A 13502-nucleotide genomic window follows, 5' to 3' on the forward strand; every position below is an offset into this window, starting at 1 on the left:
AGAAATGTCTGTTCATTTCAGATGCCCAGTTTTGAATTGGGTCTTTGAATTTGGGAGGTCTGATTTTTTTCAATTCTTTGTGTATTCTAGATAGTAGTTCTTTGTCTGAGGTACAGCTGCTAAAATTTGTTTCCCATATTGTAGGTTGTCTGTTAGCTCTGTTGGTGGTTTCTTTTGCAGTGCAGAAGCTTTTTAATAAGATGAGATCCCAGTTTCTGATTCTTTCTGCTAGTTCCCGTGCTGCTGAGGCTTTGTTCATGAAGTCTTTTCCTATGCCAACGTCTTCAAGAGTTCTACCTAACTTATCTTCCAGCAAGTTTAGTGTTTCTGTCTTAATATTTAGATCTTTAATCCACTTCAATCTTAATTTAGTGCATGGTGATAGGTATCCCCCGCAAATTTATTAACAAAAGAAGTGGTGGTTTTTTTCGGGATTCCTTTTTTTTTTGGTACCGGGGATTGAACTCAGGAGGTAGTTTTATTTTTAAATGAATAATAGTCTACACTTTGGAGATATGCTACTCACTAAGTTTTGTTTTTTTAAAAAATATACATAATTTAGAAAAAAACTACAAATTTTAAGGAAAATATGAACAAAATGTGATGTATTTATTAGCAGGCAGGAAATATTTACTGAAATGAAAAGTTAAAAAATATAAATGTTTAAAAAATAATCTAGAAAAATACTCAATAACATATGCAATGTACAGAGCAAGTAATTAGCACAAGGCCTAGGAATAATTTTAAAATGGGGAATCTCTGAGTTACTCAACATTTTGTTATGCTGCATTTTCTCAGTAGATGGCACCCTTCCCCTACCTTTAAAGCTTTTGTTTACACTAAGGTGTAAAGGGTTGATAATTCATTGCAACTGTTACTAAATCATCTTTAAGTCTTTGCTCATTACTTTCAGCCCTACAGCACCCAAAGTACTTTGCACATAGAAAAATAGATTTCATGGTTAAACCAGTGTTTTAACTACAGTAAAAAAATTTATTTCCTAGATTTGCAATGTTTGATTCTTTTGTCTTTTGATGATTTGCAACCATAGTCTCCCAAATTCTCTTCTTTTCAACATGCTAACTTCACCTTAAACCTCTTACTCTAGGCAGATGACCCATCTACCATTAAGAAGATTAAGCTATTTATTTTTCCATCTATCCATCCATCCATCCATCCATCCATCCAGTTATTCATTCAGTCTCTGTTATATGTCTGACTCTGCTAAACTCAAAGGATGCAAAGATGCATGAATTATAGTTTTTGCCTTACAGAACTCAAACCTTATTTCGAGAAAACAGAGAGATACATAATTACATTATATACACAATTATGCTTATTATAATATTAGAATATGCAAAGGGCATAAAGGAAGCCCAGAGAAAGTGGACAAAGTCCAGGCTGTGAGAGCGAGTGTTCCCTAGAATTAACATTACTTAAACTAAGTCACCAGAGATGAAGAGGAATTGGTTCAGCAGACATCAGGGCAGTGCTGCACTCCAGGTAAGGAGTACTAAGGCAAAGGAGTGGAGCAGACATATGTGACAGATGTGTAAGGGCTTTTCAGAGTAATTCAATATCAAATACTGCCAGCAGTTCTCAGTTCTGGCCATACATTACCTTCATTTTGGAATCTTCTAAAAGTATCACTCCCTGGGTTTAACTGCTAGATTTCTAAATTTAATTTTTCTGGAGATGCCTAGGCACTGGTGTTTTTAAAAAGAAATCACTCCCAAGAAATCCAATAAAATCTATCTGAACTAATAAATAATTTCAGTTAGTTTGTAGGATAGAAATCACTTGTTTTTCTATATACTAGCAATGAAAAATTCAAAAATAAATTAAAACATTTGAAATAGAATAAAATAGAACAAAGTACATAGAAATAAAGTTAACAAAAGAGTGCAAAATTCTGTGGAAGCTGCAAAATAATGCTGAAGGAAATTAAAAATTAGTAAGTTTGTTAAATTTTGGGTTAATTGTTGCACAGCAAAAGATAACGAATATACTATGTACTTGTTGGTTACAATGTTCTAGAAACATGCAATAACTTTTTAGCGTTATTATGTTCTTGCTGATTTTTGTTTACTTGACCAATCAATTATTAAATAGGGCTTGTTAAAATTTCCTGTATAATTATGAATTTGTATATTATTCTTTTTAGTTTTGTCAATTATAGCTTTATATGTTAGCTTTATCTATTTTGAGGACACATAATTAAATAACTTTAAACAAATGGGTCATTCTTAAAGGAATAATGGTAAAGAAATTATCTTGAAAACTAATACTGAGAGGGAAATAAATTATAATTTATCCTTTTTAATATGAACTACACCACTGGGAAACCACATGGCAAAGGAGGCAACCTGTCTCTTAGTGAAAAAGGGTCACTGCAAGATGATAAAATGTTTGACATACTAATACACATTCTACCTCTGGAAATTTCTGCTATTTGTAGAGCCCTGTTTTGAAAAGGAACCCTGGTCCATTTATGGAATTGTTGGGGATTAGGCTTTTCCATCTCCATCTTAGATACTGACCTTCTGCAGGAGGGTGTCAACCCCTTCTATTTCTGTTTGTGTTATCAAGTTCGTCCAACACATTTTAGTGTGCCGTGTACCTATTGGCTATTTTTATTTGGGGTTCCTTTGTCCTAAGATGTCTATTGCTAAGACAATAGATGTCCTTTTAGACATCTATTGCTTCTCTGTTGTTCAAATTCTTCTGTTACCAGTTTTTCATCTGTATGTGTAAGAAACTTTCAGATTTACAACACAGATCATTCTTTAGGTGAATCAACTTGTCTAAGTCCTTTGAAAATGGAGTTTCACCTTTTCTAGTTTGACAGCTCAGCCCCTCTCAAGAGAACGGCCTTTACTCACAATTATGATTAGATAATTGATGATTGTAACTGTCCTTTACTCCCCAATAATCTTTCACAACACATAAGCATTTATTGGCTCACTTTTTGCTTACAGGTCTACAGGTCAGTCGAGAAGGCTTTGCATTAAGGTGCTGGGGTGCTGGTTGGCCTAGAACAATGCCTCTTGAAGTGTCTTCTTAGATCATTCCCACTGAAACTCTTTTGCCCAAAGCAAGAAACATGAACAAGTGCAGCATTAGTGGAGCATAGAAATATCCTTTGCCCCAAAAGGGAAGAAGAGGTGAGTAAATATATTTAAAAAAATTTTTCTGTATAGCTGAAATCTATTTAAAGCAAGTCCTTGTTGCAGGTATGGGACGGGGTACTGACAGGAAGATATAGCAGTTTTAAAAAAATGTCTCCTGCATGTTTAAATGATGCAAAAATTTTACTCCATAAGCTTGAAAACATTTCACAGACAATTCATTCCTATTATCTTTAGACGCCATGGCTGTGGCAGTGCTTCCTTCTGCAAGGTAAACAGCAGTGCTCAGTTTGGAAGGAACTGCTCCGTCACTGCCATTGTTGTTGACCTCACAGTCCAGTGGTTCAGTGGAGATGACGCAAGTGGAAGGGCGCCACCACTGAGAGAAGAGGGAGTCTTCACACGTTTCTTGATCTTTTCACCTGATCCTGACTCGCCATCCTGTGTTGAGTCACTCTGTACACTGCAGCCATCCAGGACATTTGTGGCTGAAAGATCCAGAGAATTGGGCCTCTGTGTTCTTCTGGGCTTTGATGGCCCAGGATCTGCCATTGTGCTTGAAACACTGTGTAAGAACATCTTGTTTGGATCCTGGAGTGCTATTGTTGTTATTAGAATTAGTTTGGCCACCTTCTAGTGGCCACTCCCTCCTGTCATGAGACGATCCAGACACCTTCATCATGGCCAGCTTGCTGTTCTCGTCTCAGTAAAGGTTCATGCTTGTCAGGACTGGAATTTACTATTTAGCCGTGTGTCCTCACTAATAAACTGATTCTGCAGCATTTCTTGGGTTCTGTGTGTCACTATATTGGCTGTCTGGCCAGATGGTACTGCCCTGTTTGCATACTGGGTGGCAGTGTGAGAGTTAAAACTATGGTTTCTCCCTGCCACACCATTCATGGTGACTGCCACCATGTGAGATTCTGCTGCATTGATTGTGTTCGTCTTAGCAACTCCACTTTCTACTTGTTTCAAGTTTGATTTGTGCTAATTGCCAAATTTTAATCGGGGCTCCTTTGTTGAATTTTTGGTGTTCAAAGGCAAACAAGTAGGTCTCTTAGGAAGGTTCTGTTGCTTAGGGAGAGAATAGATCTCAGTGGGCAGAACATCAGGAATTAAACATGGTTGGCCATTTGTAGCCTGTGTAAAGTCCTGCTTTTCAGTCACTTCCACTGCAAGCTTTATGACTGGGTAAAGCAAGCTAGAACTGATGCTTCTCAGTGGATCTGGCCCACTGAACTATTTAAGAGAATTCTCCACAAAGTTCTCATCTGAGCTCTCTTTGAGGTTCTTATCAGCTTCTTTTGGGTCTAGCTTATTGGTCTCCAAATCTTCTGTCAGCTGCAAGCACACAGGGGTTGGACCAATCAACTGTGCAACATTTGTGGCACGGGGATTTGTTTCATCTGGGTATGGCAAATCAGATATAGTGGTGATGCCAGTACTTGGAGTGAGGCCAGTCGTGTTTGTGGTGGTCGTGTTGGTGGACAGGCTGGTGAAAGTTGTTTCAGGGCTAGGGATTCAAGCTTGTGCTTGCTGTCATTCATAATTAACTGAGTTTCAGTTCCTTTTCCCTGTAGTCAAAGGTGTGCTGGACATTGAATGCTCAGAGGAAATATTCTTCACAGTGCTATCAGTGTGAGGGATGGAGTCTTCAATGTATGAAGAAGAGGAGTAATCTGGGTAAGGCCCAATTTTTGGCACATGCCTATTATGTGACAGGTTGCACTCATTCTGCGTAGCAGTAGACATTGGATTGACTGTTGGGCTCACAGGTTTTTTTTCTTTCCCATATCATCATGAGTTCAGCCATCCTCTCCTTAGCACACTGCGCTTTAAGCCATGCCTCTGCATCTTGGTCCCAACAGTCTTCAGTTGTCTTCTTGAGTGACCTCACTACCAGGCTATTTTCTTTCCAGGCTTCTGGGAACTTGGGTCTCTGTTTTTCCCTAGACACAATAGCTTGCATATCCTCAAAAGTGGGATGGTTTCCAAGTTCAGTCTAAAAAGCCATCTGGTATTCTGGTACAGAGTCATCTGGGAATATATCTCATAAATATCTCCCAGTAGATCTGTCCAAGTGTCTACTCACTTCAAAGCTGATTCACAGCCCCTCAGGTTTACAGCTCCTTCAAGCACTTCTGGTGCCATATAACTAATTGTACCAACCTCACTGATGGCTGCATTATCTTCTTCCCCTGGGGGCACCAGTCTGTTTCCTGTCAGCCTCATGGACAACCCCAAGTCACTAATAACACAGGTTCCATCATTTTTCACCAGCACGTTTCTGCTGTTTAAGTCTAGATGGCAAATTGAAGGTTTATAATGATCTCCTCCTGGTAATTCTGTGTGAAGATAAGCCAGTCCTTTGGTCACAGAATGAGCCAGATGGCAAAAGCTTACTCAGTCACTTGCATGAAGACTCAAAATCTTGCATAGAGACCCATTGGGATAGAACTCCATCACAAGCAAGTATTCCATGAGCCCATCTACAGTAACTCTCTCATCTCCAACTATAATGCAAGAAATATTGTCATGTTCCATCAAAGGCACTTGGTAAATATTTTTTTCATTGATAGAATTCTGATGATTTGCAAAAGAAAACAATTTTACAGCAACTGGATGCTCATCCAAGGAGCTTTTATATACTACTCCATATCGACCTCAGCCAATCAGCTCCAACAGTTTCAGATTATCTAAGTTAAGAGAGGGCTCTGATGCTGCTACTTCCATCATGTTTATACTGTGTGGACCTTGCTTATGGATTCCTGCCACCATTCTGTATCCGAAACATAAGGGCAACTATCAAAACAGCTAATACAGAGACTGATCCCAAAGCAATGATTATTGTCTCATCTTGGTTAAATGAATGAGGTGGACTGAGTGAAGTTGTGTCAAGAGGTGGGAAAATTCTCGGTAAAATTGACATTACTTAAATCTGCACTACAGCAGCAAAAACGGTATGTTCCATTCTGAAGGGGGTGGTGGTTACTACACATTCTTCATAGTGACACTCTTGGGGATCTCCGATGTGAGACCAACATCTGCACACGAGGTGATGCATGTCCTTGTCTTGGACCACTTCTCACAAAAAGGATGGCCATGTAAATGACCTGAAATTCTGCCCGTTAGAATTATTTCCATTCATCACTTCTTTTCAGCTGCTCCTACCCCCATTGGGTTGCAGTGCAGCAGCAATCTGTTTTTGATTTGTACCAACTGAGCCGACCTTCATCCCATATGGGAAGTTTTGGCCACATAGCTACTTGATATCCTGTAGTCAGTTGCTTTCTCTTCCAATGTGCAGCTGAATTGTCACTGTTGATAACAAGGTCTTGCTCCAGAAACCTAGAGGTATGTTTGTGTCTCTGATTGGACTTCTAGTATCATGTGATCTTCTGGATTATATGGCCCAATAGTAGGGCTGTCTGTATAATATCTTGGCTCTGCTACAGAGCCCTTTTTGATTTTGGGCCATACAAGACGGCAGCCTGCACACTATTACTGATGTAAACATCAACCAATAAATGAGCCAGTTGCTAAAAACCTGCAGGGGAGTGAGGAACGTTTTATAAGGAAGGGGAAAGTGTTAAGGAAGTGTGAGGACAAATGGAGTACTGCCTTGGTGTGATGGGGGCAGTCTCGAGTTTAAATTGCATCACAGAGTTATACCTACTACATCATGAATCAAACAGACATTGGCCACGGGGGGTGGGGTGTTGTCGGCTCTGGTTAGCAAGAGGAGTGCTGTGAAAAGATCACAGGAGTGAGCTGTTAGCAATCACTTGCAGCAGCTATGAGTAGGACTGTGATTAAAAGAGATCTGGATAGGTCACTGAAAGCACCTATGACATTCTCGTTGCAATTGAAAGAACACAGAAAAGAGAAAAAATTTAAGAATCACCCATAGTAATAATTACTCATGGAGGCAACACCTGATATTTTTGGTGCACTTCTTGAAGATTTCCCGCAAATTATTTAAGGAAATTTAAAAAGTTTTAAACCATTTGTTACCAGCAGTTTCTACTCATCGTAAGATTTTTAGAAACATGATTTTCATTGCAATGCAAACATTTAAACATGTCTCATTACAATGAAATGTTAAATTTGAGAAAAAAAGGGAACCTTTGATTTGACATGAGATTTGGATAGGATCTGAATAGGGCTTGTTTGGGTACAGGTTGATACTGTCACTGGTTCAGTGAGAGCAGAGAGCATGTGTGGAGAGAGTCAGCCCATAAACAAGAAGAGGTGGACGGTCTGTGCATAGGGGATCATGCATTACTTGATGATGGGTTCATAATGATTGTGAAGGGCCCACAAATTTATAGATCTGCACAGAAGGCAGATAACATAAGGAGGTAAGCATCAGGCCAAGGGAAATGGTGCATACCTTAAAGTGGATGTTGCTAAGGCAAAGAGTGCCACGTCACACTTTCTTGTGATTTAAGATGAGCTAGAATTCATTCTAAACACACAATTCAAGAAGTGTGTTTATGCATGTGTATGTGAGTGTGCACATGTGCTTGTGTGTTTATGAAATTTCCTGAGTTTTAAAGATTGGCTCATTTTCTTCAGACAGGGTTTCGGTCAAATTCAGCAGTCAGGGTGACATTTGCTGTAAACTTTGAGCAATCACACAATTCTTTCCTCATGCTCAGAGGCTTCAAAAAGATTAAAGTCATATAATAGCCCCTAGCACCCTAATCTCTCCATCTCACACCTCCTCTCTGAAATTTCACCCTCTCACATATTTATTACCATAGTCTCTGCCTTTACCCTAGCTTCAAACAAGCCAAGCTACTCCAAGCCAAGCTACTTGTATGTCCTGGGAAGCTCAGTGGTGAACATCTCTGTGAAAATGCCTCTCCAGCAAATCCCAAGCTCTATTAATTTTTTTCTAGAAAAAATATCTTGTAGATGTTAAAATAAATACAGAAGCTTCAAACACTAATGAAAGTAATGTAATTTAGAAGAGCTGAATTCAATATCATTTATAATACAGAAAAAGGAGAAATAATTATAGAAAAAATAGATTGTGATTAATCAAGACATAATTAATTTCATTAATTCACCAATTAACCAATTAGAAGCAAATAAAGGAAAATAATGATCAAAGCTCCTCCCTTTCAAAAGCCTTTAAAATCATGCAATTTTATAAGTACAGTTCACTGAATTTTCAAGGGAGAATTAGTTTGTTTTATATAAATTGTATAAAAATTTAAAAATCATACTTGCACTTCTAGAAACTCTTGGAAATTTAGGGTCATATGGTGGAATAGTAGGGCTGTCTTAGAACTCATGGAAAATTTTAGAAAACTCTTTGAGTTTTAGGTTCTTAGAAACTCTTGGAAATTTAAGCATAAAAAGGAACTTTATTTGATACAGTTGGTAGAGCAAAAGACCTGTAGTAGATCTTATATTTCATGAAGAAGCTCTATGCACGTTTCTTTTAAAATCAGAGACAAGGTAAGGGTGGTCACTGTATTCACCACTGGAAGGTCTAACCAATACTGAAAGAAAGAGAAATAAGAGAAATGAAGATGGGAAACTTTCTGTAAGGTGGTCTTAGGACTTGGTCTCTTTATTCCATCATTCTTTAATGAGATGCTTGAATCCTGTATTGAGCTGCACACTTGCCCCTACTCCTGTGCACTAGCTGTATGAGTAGACTCTTCAAGGATCCCCGCCGCCCCCCGCCCCTGGGGCAGATAACCTTCCTGCAAAGAGGCTTCAACATTCATTTGGGCTCCTTGACCCCCAAATGACATTTCTGCTTGAGTATTTGCTGAATCTTTTCCCTGGATCCTACCATTCTGAGCAACTCTAGTCAGACTATAGACACACAGCAAATTCTACTAATAGCATTTCTACCATATTCTCTGTACCCAAATTGGGCCCTTGATTTCTGGCAGTGTAGCAAGTCTCTGCTACACTTTGAAATACCAGCTCCCCTTCCTTCATAGATCCTCTCTCTCTCTCTCTCTCTCTCCCTCTCTCCCCCATCTCTCTCTCTCCATCTCTCTCTATATAGAATATCTATCTCTATATATCTATATATAATTATATATTTGTTGCATTTGTTCTCTGCCCCTACTTTTTTCTTTTACCTTTTTTGAACATTTTATGTCTCCTCCCTAACAGCAGTTATACTTCTTTAAATAGTTTTTTTCCCCATTAAGTTTATTGGTACATTTTAGGTATAAAATACAGTTACATTCATCATGAGTCTCTTGGTTCTTGTTTTTTTTCCCCTTCCCCTGCCCTCCCGTCACCCCCTCCACCCTTCTCTATTTGCAGACTTTGTTTCCATTGTTTTCCTTTTCTCATATTTTTTATTTTCCCTTTTTTCCTTTCTCCTACTCCTCCTACTTCCCCTGCTCCTTTACACTTTTTCTTCCTGTTACACAATATTGATTATACATTTTTAAAATTACAATATTAAGATCTAGGAGACATTACCACAAATTTTACAGAATTTAAAAGGATATAGAAAGAATATCACAAAAATCTTTTTTGAAATAAATTTGACAACTTCTAAGAAGTACCTTGGAAGACAAATTAATGAAACTAACTCTGGAGGAAATATAAAATTTGAATAGCACCTATTAAAGAAAGTATATTCCTAGTTGAAAACCTACCTATATGACAACAGCAGGCTCATATACATTTTAACTGACAAATTATATCAAATAATTAAAGCAGAAAAAAGACGGAACACTTCTCCCCTCATTTTAGGAAATCAACATTGTGCTAACCCTAAAACTGGAGTAACATAATAGAAGAAAAAAGTATGAACATAGACAGAAATTTGTTTAACAAAACAAACTATTAGAAGTCAGATCTGGCAGGATGTAGAAAGTGGTTTTGTTATAGGGATGGCAGTGTTGGTTCAGCATTGGAAGATCCACCCCCAAAAGTCATCATTTTAACAGAGGAAAGGAAAAAGCCATATGATCCTGTCACTAGTTGGAGAAAAAGTATTGGACTAAATTCTACAGCTGTTCATGGTAAAAGCTATCAGGAGACTAGAAGCAGAACAGAACCTTCTCAACAGATTAAAGACATGCACTCCATACTTCCAGCGAGAACGCCTTATATGAATGGAGAAGATACAATGCTTTCTCCCTAAGGTGGGGAACAAGGGCAGATATGCTTACTCTATACCTGTCCATTAAACTTTGAAACCTAGGCCCCACCAAAATAGTCTGGCAATAAAATGACACAGTTAGGATAGGATTGGCAAGGTAGAAGCAAAATCTTTATATGTAGATGAAATGATCATCTGCAGAGAAAATACTAAGAAATCTCTAGGAGCCCTGGAACTTGTATTTGAATTTAGCAGGATTAGAAAACACAAGGTATATATAAAAATTCAGGTCTGTGTATACTTTCTATAAATGAAGAATTGGATATTGAAATTTAAAAGTTATGTAGGAGTACAGAGGACCTAGAAAAGTTAAAAAAACAAACAAACAAAAACAAAAACAGTGTTGGAAGACATTTAGTACCTAATTTTAAGACTTCTTCTAAAGCTACAGTAATCAAGGCAGTGTTGGTGTAAGGAAAGATATATAGATCATTTGAATAAAACAGAGAATCTAGAAATAGAACCACACATATATGGGCCACTGAGTTTTGAAAGATTATTTGACATTAGCATTTTATAGAATATAAACTCAATTCAAGAGCTGAGGAAGAGGTAGTGTTTTCAGCAAATGGCACTAGAACACTTGGTATCCGTACATAAAAAATTAACTTCAACCCTTTATTTCCATACATGAAAATAACTTGAAGGGATCTATGAACCTAAATAAGAAAGCCTAAAAGTATAAAACTTTAAGAAGAAATTATAAGGGAAAATGTTTATGAATTCAGGGTAGGCAAGAACTACCTAGGATACAAAAGACATGATGTATAAAAGAAAACAATTGATAAATGAGATTCCATCAAAATTTAAAACTTTAAATGACATCATTAAAATGAAAAGTAGTCCTTAAACAGACCATATTTACAATGCATATAACCTATGACCAGAATATATAAAGAACTCTTACAGCTCATTAATAGACAACCCAATTAAAAAGTAGACATAAGAAGATGATAAATAGCCAGTATAGCACAAGGAAAGGTGTGCAACACTAGAATCAGAAAAATACTAATCAGTACAATAATAAAATTGAATTATGCACTCATTAGGGAGATGATGTTAAAAGTTTTAAAAGCCTTGTCATGACTTTTTCTTTTTGTTGGATTCTCCCCCTTTGCCTTTAATTTGTCACACTCAATGGATTCATTCTGCTGGGTTTCCTGGGGTTGTGATCCTCATTGTCTTTTCCTAGGGTATTGTCTAAAATTTTTTGGAGAGCCGGTTTGATATTCATGAAGTTCCTGAGGTGCTCTTTATCATGAAAGTATCTTATTTCTCCATCCATTTTGAAAGATAGTTTTGTAGGGTACATCAATCTGGGTTGGAGGCTGTTTTCTTTTAGGGCTTGAATACATCACTCCAAGCTCTTCTTGCCTTGAGGGTTTGCATTGAGAAGTCTGCTGTGATTCTGATGGGCTTTACTTTGTATGTGATTTGTTTCTTTTCTCACTGCTTGTAGAATTTTGTTCTTCTGTTGGATTTCTGGAATCCTAACTATTATATGCCTATGTGTAGATTTTTGTTTTTGATCAAGGCTAGCTGGAGTCCTATATGCCTCACTTATCTGTATGTCAAGTTATTTTCCCCTCCTTGGGAAGTTTTCTGCCATCACTTCTGTGAACAGATTTTTTTATGTCATCTGCACTCTCTCTTGTTTCTTTATTGACTCCAATCAGTCTTATGTTATTCTTCTTTGCATCATCTAGCTGCTGCTGGATTGATTTCTCATGTTCCCTTATAATTTTGAAGCAAAGTTTCTTTTCCTGGTCACTAATTGCAATCTTATCTTCTATATCTGAAATTCTATTCTCACATTGGTTCATTCTGTTGTGCAGACTTTCCATGGAGTTTTAAATTTCCTGGAAATCTGTTTGCATCTGTTTTATGGATTCCATATGTTTCCTATATTGGGATTCCATTACGTTCCTCAGATCCTCTATTTTTTTTCTGTGTCCTCTCTAGATTTATTAGTCATGTCTTGCACCATGAGCACAATCTTTGCTGTTATCTGAGTAATTATTTCTGATTTCATTTTTCCCAGATCCTCTTTTGTTGCCAGTTCAGAGAGTCCAGGTAGTTGAGTATCAGATTGTTCCATCTTGTTTCCCTTTGGGGTTGCTGCAGGTGATCCAGAAGTCTGTTTTTGAGGCTTGTTTACCTGTCTTCTCATTTCCATGGCGGGGGGGGGGCAGCTTCTGGCGCCCGCGGGGCTCAGCTTCTCTGCCCTAGGAGTGTGGGATGGCAGTGGGGGAGCTTCCTTCCAGGTGCTGGGACCAGCTCACCTCTGCCCTAGGAGCTTGGGATGGTGGCCGGGGAGCTTCCTTCCGGGTGCTGGGACCAGCTCAGCTTCTCTGCCCTAGGAATGTCTTCTTTAAATAGTTTTTAATAGTTGCTCTAGAGTTTATGATATAAATTTTTAACTACTTTAAATCTACCCTTAAATAAAATTATAGAGTTTCATATAGCAAGTAGTTACCAGAGTACCAGAGTATTCTCATTTCTTTCTTCTCATTTTTGTGATTTATTCATTTATTTATTTATTTGGTTCTGGGGATAGAATTCAGAACCTTCCGCTTGTGAGGCAGGCACAGTGCCACTGAACTAATTTCCTGGCCCTCATTTTTGTGATATTGTTGTCACTCATTTTAATATATCCTTATGCTATAATCATCTAATACATTGTTATTATTACTATTATTATTTTTTTGTACCGGGGATTGAACTCAGGTCCTTATGCTTGCAAAGCAGGCAGCAAAACCACTGAGCTAAATACCTGGCATTATTATTACTTTAAATATGTACTCGTTGTTTAGATCCATTGAAAATAATGAAAATAAAAGGTTTTACCTTCATTTTTTCATTCCTTAACTCTCTTTTATTATGTAATTCAAATTTCAGGCCTATATAATTTCCCATCTCTCTGAAGAAACTTTAACATTTATTTTAGGGCAGGTCTGCTGATGATGTATTAATTTAGGTTTTGTTTGAGAAAGTTTTTATCTCTTTTAATTTTGAAGGATAATTTTGGTGGATGTAGTTTTTTCTTTTAATACTGTAAATATTTTATTTTCATTTCTTCTTTTTATGCATAAATTCTGATGAGAAGCCCTTTGAAAGTCTTATGTTTATTCTGTACATGAGGAGTTTTTCTTCTCTAGCTGCTTTAAAGACTTCTTTGTTTTTGATATTTGGCAGTTTGGACACAATGAGATTAAATGTGTGGG

The 13502-nt window shown here is 37.5% G+C and overlaps 1 pseudogene; it reads right to left on the reverse strand.

Moving 5' to 3' along the window:
- Window positions 1–1920: 1920 nt before the first annotated feature.
- LOC101725541 (bone morphogenetic protein receptor type-2 pseudogene) lies at window positions 1921–10182 on the reverse strand (annotated as a pseudogene).
- Window positions 10183–13502: the final 3320 nt, after the last annotated feature.

The sequence above is a fragment of the Heterocephalus glaber genome, unplaced genomic scaffold (genome assembly GCF_053883595.1).
Source record: "Heterocephalus glaber isolate CG9 unplaced genomic scaffold, H.glaber_assembly_v1.0 deba00001553, whole genome shotgun sequence".
NCBI lineage: Eukaryota > Metazoa > Chordata > Mammalia > Rodentia > Bathyergidae > Heterocephalus > Heterocephalus glaber.